Source organism: Trematomus bernacchii, unplaced genomic scaffold, assembly GCF_902827165.1.
Source record: "Trematomus bernacchii unplaced genomic scaffold, fTreBer1.1, whole genome shotgun sequence".
In the NCBI taxonomy this organism is placed as follows: Eukaryota; Metazoa; Chordata; class Actinopteri; order Perciformes; family Nototheniidae; genus Trematomus; species Trematomus bernacchii.
Genome location: NW_022987791.1, coordinates 246,192 through 262,778, shown reverse-complemented (window position 1 = coordinate 262,778; position 16,587 = coordinate 246,192). Strand labels below are relative to the sequence as shown.

At 41.3% G+C, this 16,587-nt stretch overlaps 1 pseudogene; it reads right to left on the bottom strand.

Moving 5' to 3' along the window:
- Positions 1-12,624: 12,624 nt before the first annotated feature.
- Positions 12,625-16,587, bottom strand: part of LOC117497681 — a 139,573-nt pseudogene continuing 135,610 nt past the window's right edge.

The following is a 16,587-nucleotide window of genomic DNA, read 5'->3' as shown; positions in this document are numbered from 1 at the left end:
TAATAATGAAGAACTAATTATTAAATCTGCACAAGCAATATACGCAAAAGATTCACTTCAGATCTTAATCTTCTCCCAGCACGAGAACGTTTGCGAAGAGGAGCAGTGTGTGTGGAAACAGGTTTTAAACCAGTGTTTAGTCTGATGGTGAGCACATTACCTCCTCCACAAGGACGTTGTTCTGCAGAAGATGTACATCCAGTATTTGCTCCACTCTGTCCGGGGGTCGTAGGAACAGCAGAATTTGGCCCTTTATCCGCAGAAGCAGAACCCTTTTAATGATATCGCAGACCAGGCCAAAGAGAGAGAGGTGAGGCACCTTCACCACCACGTGAGTGGGTGTGACCTCCAGCGGCTCCAAGATGCTCAGGCCTTCATCAGTGATGTGGACGACAGACAACAGGCCGTCCAGGAGCAGCGCTGTGGAGCAAAGAGCTGGTCATCTGTTGCTTTGCTGCTGAAACAGCTTCATCATATTCAATGTCACACCACTTTAGCTCAGAGCTAATGTTCATCTAACGTCATTCCCTTTGGAGCCTCACTAGGATGTACCAGTTTATATCCTCCACCTTTTATGTTAATGTTTAATTATTGTTCTGTCCCCCTGTGATCTTTCTGGAGGTGAGCATGCGTAATTATTTTCTAATTTAAAAGACTGCTGAGATGTTTGTAATCTGCAGCCAGAACAGCTGGACTGTGTCCGGTCTCATGTCTGAGAGATTCTCTAGACGTGTGAAGAGTTTTCTAAAGCTTTCAGGGCGTAGAAAGTCTAACTTATAAATGTTGTTGTCTGTTGTTTTGTTTTGTACATGCTTCAGCCAGACTGACAATGTAAAGAGCAGAAAGAGCAACAGATGGATAACAAAGTAATAATTAATCAAACTGCTAGCTTCGAGTGAGTTAGCGTTGAGTTAGCACTGTTAGCAGCTAAACATGCTGTGGACTGACAGGTCACAGTTTACATGTCTTTAATATACAGTGAGGAGACTGCAGAGGCCCAAAGACACTCCAACTCAGTATTTAGAGCTGCATTGCATCGTCTGCTTCAATAATGATGTCATGAAACACATCGACTAAATGGATGTTTTAATGATTTCATTCTTCTTCTTTTGGGGACACGACTATTTTGAATGTAAAGAACAGATTTCGTGTCTGAATCATCTTATCTTTGTTAAACTAGTTTAATAAAGCTGCTTTATAACTTTTTAACGGTAGTGGATATCATAAGGTGCTAAACATTATATAAGTGTATTTGTTAACACTAGATGTCTTTACCATCCTCTGTCTCACTGTGCGGCAGGTGGAGCCGGCAGACGGCAGCTTCATCAGAACTCTTCACGTCGAACAGCGGCCCTGCTGCCTGCTTGCCAGCTGATTGGAGGAGACTCTCCTCCCAAGGGACCGTGCTGTACAGAAGCTCCGCCTCCTGAGCCATGACGAACACCAGGCCAGTCGAAGCACACTGGAATTCACCTGGACCAGGACACCTGAACCTGTAGACACACAAGAGACAAGTTACTACAACAAGCCTTCACTGGCCTGTGTTCTGACTGACAGGTGTTCATCCAGCTGGATCTGACCTGGAGGAGGGTTTGTTGAAAGATCTGAAACACCTGATGGTTACAGGAACATCACTGAAGATGTGTCCACATGCATCAGGATGTGTGTGTACACCTTCATTCAATTAACAAAATGTCTAGTCCAGCGAGGATCTAGACTGGTACAAGAAAACAATCCTACACACAGAGGCATTATTTTATTCATGTCTGCTGGAAAGAGATTGGATGCAAAACCTCAAGGTGAAAGACATGACATTAAACACAATGAAATGAATATATACCTGTATGAAGACTCAGGTGTGTGTTCAGGTGAGAAGGATTCAGGAGCCTGGAACAAACAAAATTATTTATTTTATTAGAAATCAAGTTAAGTTCTAGCTTCAACTCTGTACAGCTGCTCCTCTCTCACCTTTGTGTCTGTCTTCACTTCCTGTTCCACATCGGAGACACCTGATGGAGAGAAGAGGTGAGAAAATAATAATAAAACAATAATAATAATTATTGTACTATAAATACCTTTTAAGATCAGATTTATTGTACAATATCTTGATGAATGGAGGACATGGTTTCAGTACTCACAGGTCTTCTGGATCGTGGATCTGAACGTCTCTCCTCTTCTGATCCTGTAGGGATGAACACAATCCAACAGTTTGAGATCCAGTTTAAAATAAGTGTTTGTTCTTTGAGTCAGCTTCAGAGTCCAGAGGCCTGTACTACGAAGCTGGATTTTCGCTTAGCGGCTGACTTCAGGGAAAACTCGGGCTTTCCGGTCCTACGACGCTGGTTCTCTTTTTAGCGGGCTAGATCTCCATGGTAACTTATGCTGAGCGGCTAACCTCCTCGGGAGGAGGTTAGGTTGCAGGCTAAGAGATCAACTCAGTGAAAGCACCGCCTGCTGACCAATCAGAGCTCCGTGTGCGGAGTTTAAAGCTATCAAGTCATATTACAGGATAGAGGAAATACAGAAAAACTGCCGTTGCAGGAAAGACGGCCGGCAAAAATCAACTGACTGTGTGAACGTGAAAATTAATAGAATATCCCCTCCCATCTTCAGAGCAATCTGACTATTATAACATTAGCGTTAAGAAAGCTTACTTAAATATCTGCCACGACATAAGTAACCGGATCAGAGTAACATTAAGTACAGTCCGCGGCACTGTGAGTGCAGACGTCGATGTGTCCCATTATCATTCATATCATATCACATCATAATGTATCATATATTTCCTTATTTGAGTCAGCTGAGCCGTATCTGACCGTGCAACACTCACAGTGTCACATACTGTATGCAGAAGTATTATTTTAAGCAACACATTAAGTTGACGAAACACTCGAGTCAAATGTAATTAAAGTCAGATCCACTCGTGTCTTGGACGGGGCAGTGATATCATAAACCTGTTAATGTACGCATTCAAACACTTTTTCTTTTACCAGCTGTATTCACCTTGCAGGTGCAGCTATGTGGCTTTTATCCTGGATAAAGTGTTTAAGTCATGGATGTTTAAAGTTTAACTTCTTCATATTTGACTAATATTAAAGTTCACTTTTCATTCAGGAAGTATGACGCTGCGCTGTCAGTACGCTTGTCCATGTTTGTGATTGGTCGAATGCTCCAAATACCACCCCTTTCATGTGAACGCGCACCTAACTAGATAGGACACGGCTGGCTTGAGCGATCCACTTGATAACCAGTGTCGTAGTACAGCTTAGCGAGAGCGCGTATGTTTTGGATTGGGCCAACCGGCTAACTCCAACATATCCAGGTTAGGTTGAACCAGCTTCGTAGTACAGGCCTCTGGTCTCATGCTTCACATCCCATCATATCCTCTCTGCAAACACTACGACTGACTGCCACAGCTCTCAGCTGCATTAGAGAGTTAACTAGGCATTAGTCCAGGAACAAAACAACTTCATAGAAAAAACAAACAGACTAACTTTTTAACTGTAAAATGTGTCTGTTAATGAGTTGCAGCTGACTGAACAACACATTCTCACTCACAACTCGGCCTATGTTGACGTTATGTCAGGGTCCCTGTCGTCACTTTCCAACGCAAGGGGGGGCCCTTTAGCGTCGAGTTTCAATTCAGGTGTTTAAAGGATCAGAGTGAATTATGCAGAGTAGGATGTGTCTGTTAACAAGTTGCTCCTGACTGAAATGTGGCTTTGCATTGTCAGCTTGCATTATATTGTTCTTGGGAGAACGCAAGAAAAGAAACATGAGATGAACAAAAGGAGAAACTGCAGATAAATGGTAACATCACTGATGTGTTGTGCTAAGCTAGGCTACGCCTGGAAGGTGGAACTGGAGAGATTCCCCAGTGAGAGGAACACATCCACCTCCCTGTGTTCAATACAATCCTGCTGAACCAGCAGAGACTGAGTCGACCCCTTACTGACCTGAGAGTCTCCAGTCTGCAGTCTGGACTCTCCAGAAGATCTCTCAGCAGCTCCACTCCTGAATCCTGAAGAGCGTTCTCACTCAGGTCCAGATCTCTCAGATGGATGTTGGACTTCAGAGCTGAGATCAGAGCAGAACAGCTGATCTCTGACAAGCTGCAGTTCATCAGTCTGAATAAAGAACACATGATGTAAGTTTAGAAAACAATGCTCCTGATTGAAATAATGAAAGGTTTAATAATCTGATTATAGCTGGAGAAGTAGAGAATGTAGACGTTTATAAAGTGGACACTCCAGACAGGTTAAAAACAGTAAGATCCAAAAAGTGAAAAGAGCTCTCATTAATATGAAAGACAACGTTCTTCACCTTCCATAAAAAGTGGTGACTTCACATCATAAACTCTGCTCCTTCTACACTAACTCGTGATGTGCAGCCAGACAAATCAAAACCCACAGAAACTGATTCAACTCAAGATCACAGAGTTTACAAAGAAGTCAGGATGAATTTAGAAGAAATGTGATCAAAATAAATAGAGAATATTTATTTCAGGAATAGTGGAGACATAGATCACAGCATCTTCAGTTTAAACTATTCAGTCAGTTTGAGCATCATGCAGGTTCAGACATTTGTTTAAGAAAAAGCTAAACCTGAAATGATTGGTTAGTGTTTAATAATGTTGATATAAATGTGTATTAACTGTATTAATCTGTTTATTATATCATTTATAAAAGAAACATGACGGAGAATAAAAGATGAATTCCAGGTGTTTAAAGGATCAGAGTGAATTATGCAGAGTAGGATGTGTCTGTTAACAAGTTGCTCCTGACTGAAATGTGGCTTTGCATTGTCAGCTTGCATTATATTGTTCTTGCAAGAAAAGAAACATGAGATGAACAAAAGGAGAAACTGCAGATAAATGGTAACATCACTGATGTGTTGTGCTAAGCTAGGCCAGTGGTTCCCAAACGGTGTGCCGCAGCACACTGGTGTGCCGTGAGGCAAGTCCGGGTGTGCCGTGGGATTTTGTGACAACCATACGTTATTATTGCAATATACAACTACACAAAAATAATTATTTTTTAATTTACTATATCAGTACTTTGTATGCACTCATTTCATAATACAGAGGCAAACTCTATACCTAAAAACAATTATTTAAAAAAAAATCCTCACAGAACCCCATATTTCGCTGTTAACGCAGTTGCAGGTGGGAATTATAAGACCGTGACACATCGAAGGCTGAAGGACAACACTAGGGTTGCGTTCGAATACTCCAAAAAAACAGCTCCTAAGTTCTAACCCTATCGTCTATTCCTTGACCTCGGAGTGAAACGTCATGGGGTTAAGGGATAGTGGATAGGAGAATTCAAAAGGATTTAGGAGAAGAGACTGCGGCACTTTAGAGAATCCGACTGCACTTTCACTATCCGACGTGTTTATGATGCGCCAGCAGAGGTCATAAATGTGCGCCTGCTGCTGTGGGGAAACTATGGAAACTACAGTTTTCTATACAGCGGACTACAACATGGATGTTTAATAAGAACGAGGGACTACTGTAAACTCATCTAGAGACTCTGCACCGTGCTCTGATGCTGTTGTTTTATGCTTTATGAACGGGGACAACAGAGAAACATATTCTTCATGACCAAAGTTGGAATTGAAATAAAAAAGGAAAGTGAAACTTATGCTCGTCACCCTCTCCCTCCGGTCCACATTAATACAAATGATCCCAATACGTATGAATGTATGAAAAGATCTTAAAATCAATACAAATGTATTTATTATAAACGTTAGTCCTTAACATCTATCACTGTGTATATCACCATTCAAACATCTTTTAAAAGTTGAACAAACCCCACACAGCTCAGTAAAGACTGTGAAATGTTGACTTTATTTGATCATTTCAGTAAAAACTAACGTTCATATTTCTCTTTTTGATTATAATACTGATGAACGTTCAAAACAAAGCACTTTGGCAACTTACCACATACGTTTTAAAATGCTTAATAAGCACCGTAACTTTCATGATATCATTTCTCGTTCATAATCGGTTGTTTCCGTGAACGGCCGACTGTTGTGTGACGGCAAATGCTGCGGCCGCAAGGCATTGTGGGGCAGCATTTTCTCCTCTCCTTTCGGTTAGGGAGGTCCAGTGGTTCCTAGGCTAAAGGAGGTTATAAAGGAAGTTTGAAACCTCCTTTCCTTTTAATTTAGAGAATTCGAACGGCACTTATCATGGCTGCCACTGAGGGACTTCCGGGTCATTTCACTCCGTTAGGAAGGTTCCTAAGCTAAATGGACTATTCGAATGCAACCTAGAACTGTGTAACTTTTTTTCAATAAAATATTAAAGTCTTCCAGTCCGTGACTTTTCCTGAAAGTGTGTTATGTAGCACCCTATGTTGTTAAAAATGGTCAATATGAAGTCAGATTGAAGAAATCCCCCCAAAAATTGCCTTTTTTTTTGCCATTGCTATTTCCGCCCAGCGGGTCATATTGACCCCACCCCTTTTCATATAAACATGACGTGTTGCTATAGCAACGCCTTTTGTCTACTGCGGTTTGATTGATTGATTGAAAAGTTTATTAACAGCTTGTATATTGGGTACAGTACAGTACAGCTCAAAACATACAATTGTTAAGGGGATGCAGACCAGAGAAAGACTTTCGTCTTGTTTACATCAGGGTCCCCCATTTCCAATTCATCATATCATTTAAGACATATAAGACATATTTGACATACAGATGGCTTATTTACAATTTACATACAGGTGGTTTTTTACATACAGATGGCTTATTTACAATTTTCATTTTAGATTTCGTTCTAATACATCCTAACCGGACATTTAAGACATACCAAGTCTACAGATATACAGTTAGTAACAGAGTCTAAAATGCGAGTATATACATAGATGGGGGGGGGAAGCTGTCCATTGTACGACAGGTTGAGATTTGTACCATTACCGGGGCCAGTTTTGCAATGCTTTCCCCCGAAGGTGCTCTTTAAGAGAGGTTTTGAAGGTAAGTATAGTTTTACTTTCCTTTACAGTTGTGGGAAGAGCGTTCCACCTTGATGTGGCATAATTGCGAAACGTGTATTCCCCTTTTTTTGTGCCAAATCTGGGTTTTACATGATTTGTGGAGCTCCCTCTGGTGTTATGATCATGGTATTCCTTGACCTTTGGGAAGAATTTTGACATGTACATGGGTACCATAGAGGTGTAGTGGATCTTGTAGACCAGGCCCATTGCAAGTAGCTGTACTCTGTCGTCTACTCTAAGCCATCCTAGGTTGTCAAAGTGGGCAGAGGTGAGGTGGGTTCTAGATGAAAGGTCAAGCAGTAGTCTGACCAGTTTATTTTGCGATGTTTGAAGTTTTATTTTTAGCGCCTTGGAGGTGCTATGGTACCATGACGTGCAAGCATAGTCATAGTACCCTTGAATGAGTGCTCCTGCCAGAGTTTTCAGGGTGTTTTTGTTTACCAGAGAGGAGATCCGGTATAGGAATCTAGTTCTTTGATTGACTTTTTTTATTACATTGGATGCCATTTTGTCACAGGAGAGGTTTGCCTCAAGAATAGATCCTAGGTATGTAATTTCCTTCTTACTTGTGACAATAATGTCACCCACTGCAACTGAGAAGTCGTCGGATTTGCTGAGATTATGTTTCGAACCGAAGAGAATGGACTCTGTTTTACCCAGGTGTAATGATAATTTATTATCGGCGAGCCAGGTGCAGATTCTGCCGAGCTCGGAGCTGAGGGTTTTTTCAACCTGCAATCTGCTCCTGTCAGAGACCAGCAGGGCTGAGTCGTCCGCGAACAGGAACAAGTTGCAGTCACATGCTGATGACATGTCATTTGCATAAATTAGGAACAGTAACGGACCTAATATGCTTCCTTGTGGAACACCACAGCTCACTGGGAGGGGGGGGGACAGAGTACCGTTTACCTCCACCATCTGTTCTCTCCCCTCCAGGTAGGATTGCATCCAGCTCACCGATAGTTTATCAAAACCAATTGCTTTTAGCTTGTCAATCAGAATGGGGTGATTGACAGTGTCGAAAGCCTTTTGTAGGTCCAGCATCACCATGCCGCAGTATTTACCCTCGTCCACCTCTTGTTTGATGTGGTCGTTCAAATAAAGAAGGCATGTGTCAGTGGAGTGGGATGTTCTAAAGCCAGATTGAAATTCATAGATTAGTTTCTTTTCTGCGAGGTACTTTTCGACCTGTTCATATACTATTTTTTCCATGACTTTCGAGATGGAGGTAAGTATAGAAACAGGGCGGGTAGTTGCCTGGGTCCAATTTGCTGCCCTTTTTGTGCAGGGGGGTTACTCTTGCAATTTTGAAGTCTTTGGGTACTTTTCCCTGTTTTATGGAGAGGTTAATTATGTGAGCTATGACTGGTGAGATGGCGGTTGCTGTGTCTCTGAGGAATTTGGAGGGGATATTGTCGTGGCCAGTGGCCTTGTTAGGTTTGAGGGCGCTCAGTTTAATGAGTACCTCTGCTGTTGTTACCCTTGCTAGACTGAAATCATCTTTGCGTACCCCTAGGTTTTTGTAGTAGGTCATGATGTGATCTACTCCAAAAAGCCCTGAGTGGGAGGGTAATTTATTTACAAGAGTTGTGGCTATGTTTGTGAAAAAAATGTTCAAGTACTTGGCCACATCCAGTTTGTCTGTGATGAGCCTGTTATCTGTCTTTATGTTTACGTTTGAAAATCTCGTTTTGAGTTTTTTACTGCAGCCAAGCTGGTTATTGAGTAATTTCCAAAGTTCACGGGGTTTATTTTTGTTTTCCTCAGTTTTGTCATTGATGAAATTCTTTTTGGCAGTTTTGATCATGGAGCTTACGTCATTTCTTAGTCTGTTTCTTTCAATTTTTAGTTCAGTCACGTGGGCCTGGAGTTCACTGCTCGTGCTTTTGGAAAGCATTGACTGACTTTTATGAAACTCAGAGCATTTTTTGTCTCTGGTTTTCATGGCGGTCAGTATGCCGGAGTGCATCCACGGCTCAGCGCGATTTTTTACCCTGGTTGTTCTTAGGGGGGCCAAATCATTGAGTATTGCAGAGAATTTGTTTTTGAAACCAAGCCATGTTTCTTCAACTTGTGTACCACTGAGCTCATCTGACCAGTCCAGGCTCTCCAGTTCTAGGTTCCTTATAGATTGAGAGATAGATTGAGAGAGAGAAAGATAGATGGATAGATAGATTGATAGATAGTTATAGATAGAGAGAGAGAGAGAGAGAGAGAGAGAGAGATAGAAACAGTCTGTAGTGAAGGAGTGCGCTCCCGCTCACGGGAGACTGCTCGCGCTGCGCTCCGCAGCAAACAGCTGTGGGGCGAGTTGAAAGTACGTTATGCTGGCCGCGGTGTCTAAATAATGCTTCCGGCAGTAGCGTGGCGTGGGGAAAAATTTAGGGGAAGCCCATTTTTTTGGGTTGGTTGGGGGGGGGGGGGGGGGGGGGGTGGTCAATAACGTAACCAGATGAGTGATTACAGCGCCCGGTATCATTTTACACAGATGCAGGACTTGCACACGCCTGTTATCTAACCGCACGCACTCTCCAGCCGAAACTCTCGTTTTATTAATTTAAGCATTTTCTTATTAATTTATGGAGACACACCCCCCCCCCCCCAATGCAATACCAGCCGCTCAATGCGCAGTGCAGATTCGGTAATGAATAAAAAAGAAGCATTCATTCACAAAGTAAATCAGGAGACCTTTAACGTTTTATGTACACATCAAAGTATCAGTAGGCGTGTATGAAACACATGAATTCAAAAACAATTATGTACAGAAACATTTGCATGCGATAGTCCACCTTCTCTTCCCTTCCCTTTCTAACACACGGCAAGTGCAGCAACAGTCCTCGTCTCTGTAATTAGCTCAGTCCGTAGTCCAAAAGTAACTAAAAAATATAAACAATCTCATCTATTCAGGTGAAATCGCCAGCCGCCTCTGAAGGGAAGCCAGAGCCAGCTGGCTTCCCTTGGCATGGCCCTGACCAATCACAGGTTGGCAGGGGCATCACGTGGGCCTCATCTGATTGGTCAATCCCTCAATTGTTTTCACCAAGGGAAGCCCGATCCGACTGGCCTCCTCTCGCAACAGTGAATGCAATCTACTGTTTCACCATAACATCTAGAGGGGCGCTGTTTGTTTCACTCTTTGTAAAATACTCAATGAGAGTGGGGGAGAGACGGGCCGGCAGCAACACACAGCAAAGGAGAATTATCGAAACAAAACAAAGTGTTTTTATTTATTTATTTAAATTATAACTACAATCCGAAAAAACAGGGGAAGCCTGGCTTCCCTTGGCCTCCGGGAGAAAACGCCACTGGCTTCCGGGCCAGCGGGCCATTTATAATGTCGAGCCCTGAGAGTCCACAGATTATATTGGTATACGTTTCATCCCTGTGCTTTGATGAAGCCTAATTTGATAAAGTTTCAAATTAATTTCTGAAATATTTCGTTAATAAATATTTCATGAGTAATATAGTTGTCTTTGTCACATTTTATTTGGCATTAGTAAATAATTATGCACATTTACAGATATTTTACATGATATGAGTGATAACATGTGTTATAAGGGCTATTTCGCACAATAGGTGTGCCTTGAGATTTTTACTTGTCCTTTGGTGTGCCTTGGGCACAAAAAGTTTGGGAACCACTGAGCTAGGCTACGCCTGGAAGGTGGAACTGGAGAGATTCCCCAGTGAGAGGAACACATCCACCTCCCTGTGTTCAATACAATCCTGCTGAACCAGCAGAGACTGAGTCGACCCCTTACTGACCTGAGAGTCTCCAGTCTGCAGTCTGGGCTCTCCAGAAGATCTCTCAGCAGCTCCACTCCTGAATCCTTCAGATCGTTGCCACTCAGGTCCAGATCTCTCAGATGGATGTTGGACTTCAGAGCTGAGATCAGAGCAGAACAGCTGATCTCAAGCTGCAGTTCATCAGTCTGAATAAAGAACACATGATGTAAGTTTAGAAAACAATGTTCCTGATTGAAATAATGAAAGGTTTAATAATCTGATTATAGCTGGAGAAGTAGAGAATGTAGACGTTTATAAAGTGGACACTCCCGACAGGTTAAAAACAGTAAGATCCAAAAAGTGAAAAGAGCTCTCATTAATATGAAAGACAACGTTCTTCACCTTCAATAAAAAGTGGTGACTTCACATCATAAACTCTGCTCCTTCTACACTAACTCGTGATGTGCAGCCAGACAAATCAAAACCCACAGAAACTGATTCAACTCAAGATCACAGAGTTTACAAAGAAGTCAGGATGAATTTAGAAGAAATGTGATCAAAATAAATAGAGAATATTTATTTCAGGAATAGTGGAGACATAGATCACAGCATCTTCAGTTTAAACTATTCAGTGTTTGAGCATCATGCAGGTTCAGACATTTTTTAAAGAAAAAGCTAAACCTGAAATGATTGGTTAGTGTTTAATAAAGTTGATATAAATGTGTATTAACTGTATTAATCTGTTTATTATATCATTTATAAAAGAAACCGGATGGAGAATATAAGATGAATTCCAGGTGTTTAAAGGATCAGAGTGAATTATGCAGAGTAGGATGTGTCTGTTAACAAGTTGCTCCTGACTGAAATGTGGCTTTGCATTGTCAGCTTGCATTATATTGTTCTTGGGAGAACGCAAGAAAAGAAACATGAGATGAACAAAAGGAGAAACTGCAGATAAATGGTAACATCACTGATGTGTTGTGCTAAGCTAGGCTACGCCTGGAAGGTGGAACTGGAGAGATTCCCCAGTGAGAGGAACACATCCACCTCCCTGTGTTCAATACAATCCTGCTGAACCAGCAGAGACTGAGTCGACCCCTTACTGACCTGAGAGTCTCCAGTCTGCAGTCTGGGCTCTCCAGAAGATCTCTCAGCAGCTCCACTCCTGAATCCTGAAGATAGTTGTAACCCAGGTTCAGATCTCTCAGATGGATGTTGGACTTCAGAGCTGAGATCAGAGCAGAACAGCTGATCTCTGACAACCTGCAGTGCCACAGTCTGAATAAAGAACACATGATGTAAGTTTAGAAAACAATGTTCCTGATTGAAATAATGAAAGGTTTAATAATCTGATTATAGCTGGAGAAGTAGAGAATGTAGACGTTTATAAAGTGGACACTCCCGACAGGTTAAAAACAGTAAGATCCAAAAAGTGAAAAGAGCTCTCATTAATATGAAAGACAACGTTCTTCACCTTCAATAAAAAGTGGTGACTTCACATCATAAACTCTGCTCCTTCTACACTAACTCGTGATGTGCAGCCAGACAAATCAAAACCCACAGAAACTGATTCAACTCAAGATCACAGAGTTCACAAAGAAGTCAGGATGAATTTAGAAGAAATGTGATCAAAATAAATAGAGAATATTTATTTTAGGAATAGTGGAGACATAGATCACAGCATCTTCAGTTTAAACTATTCAGTCAGTTTGAGCATCATGCAGCTTCAGAAACATGTTAGAAACAGCAACAACTGAACATATTTGTTAGTGTTTGATAGTTTTAATAGAAATATGTAATTATTGTATTCATGTGTTTATAATGTCATTTATTTAAAAACATCGACGGAGAATAAAAGATGAATTCCAGGTGTTTAAAGGTTCAGAGTGAATTATGCAGAGTATGATTTTTCTTTAACAAAGCTCTGCTACAGTCAATGAGCTAAACCACAGAAGAAGAAAGTAGACTTTAGCATGAAGATGCTCAGTGAGGATCAGGATCATATCAGCCTGATGTCTGCAGCTCAGAGTCAACACAACTCTCACATATTCATCTCAGCACAGAAGATAGAGATGGAGAACTGACCTGAGAGTCTCCAGTCTGCAGTCTGGGCTCTCCAGAACATCTCTCAGCAGCTCCACTCCTGAATCCTTCAGAGCGTTCTCACTCAGGTCCAGATGTCTCAGATGGATGTTGGACTTCAGAGCTGAGATCAGAGCAGACCAGCTGATCTCTGACAAGCTGCAGAGCCTCAGACTGAATAAAGAACACATGATGTAAGTTTAGAAAACAATGTTCCTGATTGAAATAATGAAAGGTTTAATAATCTGTTTATAGCTGGAGAAGTAGAGAATGTAGACGTTTATAAAGTAGACACTCCCGACAGGTTAAAAACAGTAAGATCCAGAAAGTGAAAAGAGCTCTCATTAATATGAAAGACAACGTTCTTCACCTTCAATAAAAAGTGGTGACTTCACATCATAAACTCTGCTCCTTCTACACTAACTCGTGATGTGCAGCCAGACAAATCAAAACCCACAGAAACTGATTCAACTCAAGATCACAGAGTTTACAAAGAAGTCAGGATGAATTTAGAAGAAATGTGATCAAAATAAATAGAGAATATTTATTTTAGGAATAGTGGAGACATAGATCACAGCATCTTCAGTTTAAACTATTCAGTCAGTTTGAGCATCATGCAGCTTGAGAAACATGTTAGAAACAGCAACAACTGAACATATTTGTTAGTGTTTGATAGTTTTAATAGAAATATGTAATTATTGTGTTTATAATGTCATTTATTTAAAAACATGACGGAGAATAAAAGATGAATTCCAGGTTTTTAAAGGTTCACAGTGAATTATGCAGAGTATGATTTTTCTTTAACATAGCTCTGCTACAGTCAATGAGCTAAACCACAGAAGAAGAAAGTAGACTTTAGCATTAAGATGCTCAGTGAGGATCAGGATCATATCAGCCTGATGTCTGCAGCTCAGAGTCAACACAACTCTCACATATTCATCTCAGCACAGAAGATAGAGATGGAGAACTGACCTGAGAGCCTCCAGTCTGCAGTCTGGACTCTCCAGAAGATCTCTCAGCAGCTCCACTCCTGAATCCTTCAGAGCGTTCTCACTCAGGTCCAGATGTCTCAGATGGATGTTGAACTTCAGAGCTGAGATCAGAGCAGACCAGCTGATCTCTGACAAGCTGCAGAGCTCCAGAACACATGATGTAAGTTTAGAAAACAATGTTCCTGATTGAAATAATGAAAGGTTTAATAATCTGATTATAGCTGGAGAAGTAGAGAATGTAGACGTTTATAAAGTGGACTCTCCCGACAGGTTAAAAACAGTAAGATCCAAAAAGTGAAAAGAACCAGCTTCGTAGTACAGGCCTCTGAGTTCCTCCAACAATGCAACAGTGCAAGAAGTCTATATAAATGTAAATAGAATATGATATATACAAGAACACAATATGAAATTGAATAATGTACATTAAGACACAGTTAAATAAGGTTTATTGTGGTGATAACCAGGGGCGTCGCCTGGACCTGAAAACATTCGGGGCTTAGCCCACAGTGGCGGCGGCACAACAGTGGCATTTTTTACTGCAACACTCCCCACACGCACACACACAGTACACCCGCGACTGTTACAATGAAGGCTTGATAATCAGCTCACGGCATATAGGCAGGGGTAAAGTGGTATTTTTTAGTGGGGGGTCCTCTAGGGGGGTCCGGGGGGATGCTCCCCCGGGAAGATTTTTTTTTAAATATTGAAGTTAAATGCATCAATCTGGTGCACTTTGAGAGCAAAATGAAGAGATCTATGGATACCTCTCTCAACACCCATATGAAGCAGAACTGTAAACAGATGTACTTTTTCTTTATGGATATTTTACTAATCACTCCCCTTTTAAACTCTATTCTTGTTTTACTGCCATATAGTATTTCATAACTGTTTTTCCTCTATTCTCTTTTTTTTAATAACTATAATGATCATATGAAGGTGTGCCGCGGAAATAATCTTTTGAATAATTTGTGACCAAACCGTTTGAGACCCACTGAGATAACTTAGACTAAAGTTAACTATCTAAACCCTCAGAGAGTCCTTTAGCTCACCTGAGTCTCTCAGTCTGAGAGGAGAGGACTCTCCTCCAGCTTCTTGTGGAACAAACAGCTCCTTATGTCCGTTAGTGCAGCTAGCTAACCAGATGCTAACAACACGGTCCATGCTGACACCGGCCCCTCCCTCCCCCTCTCTCCTCTCTCTCTCTCTATCACACTAATGCGCTATTGCCACACACACACAGAGCCAAGCTTGAATGACACAAGCACATGTTTATTTCCATGCAACTCTCTGATTGGTCTGGTGTCATGCCTCTGTTGCATTCACTGAACACGGGAAATTACAGTGCTGCCGTCCTCTCTTGTGTCATGATGAGGTTCACGTAAAGCACGGTTAATGTATTATATTATTGAGGGAGAATTGTCCGGGGCTACAGAAAAAACATTCGGGGCTAAAGCCCCGGATGCCCAGGCCAGGCGACGCCACTGGTCCTGCTTGAGATAGTTCAAAAGTCTCATCGTCTTTTCAGACCTGGAGAGGGTTCAGATGCCAATGTCAAAAATGATGAAGATACTTTTAGAAATGTAATAGTGGATAACTATAAATGCATTGATAATGTATCAGAAGAACCTCCTTCATCTCCCTCACAGCTCATCAGTACTGACAGCATCTTCACTGACTCATGGAGCACAGTGAGAGTCTGTGGAAGCTCACACACTGTCCCCTCACACATTTACTTTCTCTGCTTTCTGTTATTCTTGTCAAATATTCAGCAATTTAGAAAGAAATGTGAACTTATTAAAATGTCTTTGTACTCAGGCAAATGATGGAATTATAAATATATCAATTATAAATACAGTACAAAACCACATGAACTACAGCCAGTGATCTGACCTCAGAGTCTTCAGTCTACAGTTTGGACTCTTTAGTCCAGAACTCAGCTGCTCCACCTCTGAATCCTGCAGGGCTACTTTCACCTCCAGCTCTCTCAGATCGGAGGGGTCGGACTTCAGAGCTGAGGCCACGACTTCCCAGTCTAAGAATCCACTGTCAGGAATTCTGTTCGAACACATATTACAGAATTTGTTTATATAAAAAAAGAGGAAACAACATATTTACTTCATGCATTTGAGGAAAAACATTTTGAATCTCATGATCTGATTACCACTGGATGTTAGTCTATTTAATATTTGGTAGAGTGTGATCTGATCCCATGTCTGTCACCTCTCTGCTAGCTACCTTCTAGACTAGAGAAGACTAGAGTCAACATAAATTAGATATTGCTCTGTGTCTAATTTAACGATAAAGAAACTGCAATCGTTTCATAATAACTTTACTGCATTCAATGACATATGTAAAGTTATTCTGTATGTTCTGATCACATGTTGCTGTGATAAAACATCCTTCATATTATTTTGACAAGGAAAATTAAGAGAAGAAAAGACTGTAACATTTTTAAATTATTAGAATAATTGTATTAATTCAATTTAGCTCACACAGTATGTGAAACAGCAACAAGTTGTACAGTGTTTATTTTAAAAACTAAAATCCTTATCTACACTAATCTCTAAAGCTAATCACATCTGGACTCACACAGCCTTCCTGCAGTTCCTCACAGCTGGAATCAGTCTCCGTCGTCTCTCCTCTGATGTTTTGGACTTCTCCAGGTCCAACTCATCCAGAACCTCCTCTGACATCTCCAGCGTGTAGGCCAGAGCAGAGTAGTGGATCACAGAGAGTCTCTTCTCTGATCTGTTCTCTGACTTCAGGAACTCTGTGATCTCCTGATGTACTGA